At 49.7% G+C, this 2,949-nt stretch overlaps 1 pseudogene; it reads right to left on the reverse strand.

Moving 5' to 3' along the window:
• Positions 1 to 1,099: 1,099 nt before the first annotated feature.
• On the reverse strand, positions 1,100 to 2,568 carry LOC129407598 (uncharacterized; annotated as a pseudogene).
• Positions 2,569 to 2,949: the final 381 nt, after the last annotated feature.

A 2,949-nucleotide genomic window follows, 5' to 3' on the forward strand; every position in this document is an offset into this window, starting at 1 on the left:
GAGTCTTGGTAAATTAATCTCATAATCTTCATAATGGAGGGGCCGACGTACCTTGCGGCGGGGGCGTGCTCCGTGGGTCGAATAGTTCTGAATATCATCCATCTTGATAGAGCAGAGACAGCTTATCCGGCTCGAAGGACCATTAATGTTGGGTAGGAACTTCAACTAGAGTGGACTGTAGGCACTGGTTCGGGTGTAAAGCTGTCACTGCTCTGGGGTGTCGGCCAGAACACCTCTTAAGGCCCAGATGAATATTCAGTAGGAGGAGGAAATGAGGAGACAAATGGTGGCGTTCAGGCTCTTGTATTGACATAAGGAGGTACACATTGATGGGGTTGAACATGAGTAGTATGCATATGGGTGTGTGGTTTCTAGGAATAAACAGAAATAAAACATTCAATTACTAATTGTAATAAACAACAAACATACAATGAAACAGTAATAGGAAACTAAAACACATAATAATAAGGTACAAACTTACTGCAGTCATAAACGCACACTTCCAAAACCCAATCTGCTAATCTAAAGTAAACTCCATTTTACAGGAACCACGTTTTTCCCCAGTCACAATTTAGACAATATAGGAGGTCAGTGCGCCCTCTAGTGGACCCTCCACAGATTACAATAAACAAGAAAACTTAACTAACAAGAACTTAGAACTCAAAGGGCCTTTTGTACACCGGTTTCTCAGTGCGCATGTATACGCAGTAACCCGAATACTGACATAACTTAAAGGTTACGACCGTAACCCCGGTTCTCTGATAGCATGAGTGAGGTATCTCACATATGGGGTACGCCTCCCCGCGTAACCCTCAGAAGCACTTTATCGCTACGCCAGCCCCGATTGGCTGGCCACATCTGGCCCACAAGGGGCAGCCCCCTACATAACCAGCTGCCGTGCGCCACAGCGTCATTCAAGGTTAACAGCAAGAAGCAAGAAGGGCAGTCCGGTGAGATACCTCACGCATGCTATCAGAGAACCGGGGTTACGGTCGTAACCTTAAGTTCTCTTTCAAGCATTTGTTCGGTATCTCACATATGGGATATATTTACTCCCGAATTGACGGACAAGCCAACCTCGATGATACGTGACCAACAATCATGTCCGGGTGCTCAGCGTCACCGACAAGTTTACACTCAACACAGCATGAGCTAAACGAGGTGCAGTAACGTCGAGTCTGTAGAACCTCATAAACGTTGTAGGGGAAAACCACGAAGCGGCTTCACAAACCTCTTGTAGCGATATTCCTCTAAACAACGCCCACGAAGTAGCCATACCCCTAGTGGAATGCGCACGCAAGCCAGCTGGAGGTTCGAGGCCCTTAGCCGTGTAAGACAACGCAATCGCTTCCACAATCCAGTGAGAAAGACGTTGCTTAGTTATCGGCTTACCTTTGGTAGGTCCAGACCATGAAACGAACAGTTGCTCTGCCTTTCTGAAAGATGAGGTCCTGGTCACATAAGCTCTCAGAGCGCGCACAGGACACAGTGAATGCAGCCGCTGTTGCTCCTCAGACATAAACGGAGGCGGGCAAAAGGCAGTAAGTTCCAAGGGTAGGGACGCATAAGATGAGTCCATAACCTTAGGGATATAAGCCGGGTTCGGGCGCAATGACACTCTGGAATCCCCAAGACCGAACCGCAAACATGATGGATGCACTGACAGTGCGTGCAGATCACCAACACGCTTAGCTGAAACCAGTGCCATAAGCAGCGCTGTTTTAAGCGAGAGTATCTTCAGCTCCGCTTCCAACAACGGCTCGAAGGGAGGTCCTGACAGCGCATCCAACACCGAAGGCATGTCCCACACTGGAGACAAGGGCTTTGTAACGGGACGTAAGCGTCGCGCTCCGCGCATGAAACGACAGACCAGAGGATGCTGTCCCACTGTCTTGCCGTTAATACCAACATAGCATGCAGAGATAGCGGCTAAATAAACTTTTACCGTAGAAAAAGGCTTTACCCCCATCACCTGTAGAAACGTTAACACCGTGCCCACAGAACACTGAAAAGGGATTTCATCATTTGTACCGCACCAGTCCTCAAACACACACGCCACTTTGCTTCATACAATGTACGCGTGGAAGGGGCTCTAGCACTTTGAATAGTCATGACAACGTTATGGGGTAAGCCACTCGTTGTCATGTTCAACCCCTCACGGGCCAGGCCCAAAGAGCCAGCCGCTCTGGGTGGGGATGAAAAATCTCTCCCTGTGCTTGCATCAGCAAGTCTCTCTGTAGCGGAAGGGGCCAAGGTTGTGTATAAAGCATTTGCGTCATTTCCACTAACCAGTGTTTCTGTGGCCAGTTGGGCGCTATCAGAATAACCATGAGACCCTTGCTTCTCACCCTGTCCAGCATTGGGGATATTAGTGCCAACGGGGGAAACGCGTAAAGCAGAGCGCGTGGCCATGGGTGCGCGAGTGCGTCCACCCCCAACGGGGCGTCCGCATCGTTCAGGGAAAAGAACAGGGGACACTGGGCGTTCTCTCTGGACGCATATAGGTCCACTACTGGGTGACCGTAGCGTTGCCAGATCTGTTTCGTTACGTTTGGATGTAGTCTCCATTCTCTCCGTAACGAGGGTGACCCCGGGACAGTAGATCCGCCCCTCGGTTCTCTACTCCAGGCACATGTGTGGCTTTGAGAGAAAGCAGATTGACATGGCTCCAGAGTATCAGTCTGTGTGCTAGCCTGTGTAACTGAGGACAGCGCAAACCCCCTTGTTTGTTTATGTAGGCCACCACTGTTGTGTTGTCCGTCCTGACTAACACATGAGTATTTTCCACGTAAGGTAGAAAATGCTTCAGAGCTAGGAAAACAGCCATCAGTTCCAGAACATTGATATGTACTGCTCGTTGGCTCGAGTTCCATTGACCGTTCACCGATCCGCCCTCGTGTGTGGCACCCCAGCCCCACTGAGATGCATCTGTGGTTATTACCGACCGAG

The sequence above is a fragment of the Boleophthalmus pectinirostris genome, unplaced genomic scaffold (genome assembly GCF_026225935.1).
Source record: "Boleophthalmus pectinirostris isolate CB_2022bp ecotype Guang Dong unplaced genomic scaffold, ASM2622593v1 HiC_scaffold_1252, whole genome shotgun sequence".
Classification (NCBI taxonomy): domain Eukaryota; kingdom Metazoa; phylum Chordata; class Actinopteri; order Gobiiformes; family Gobiidae; genus Boleophthalmus; species Boleophthalmus pectinirostris.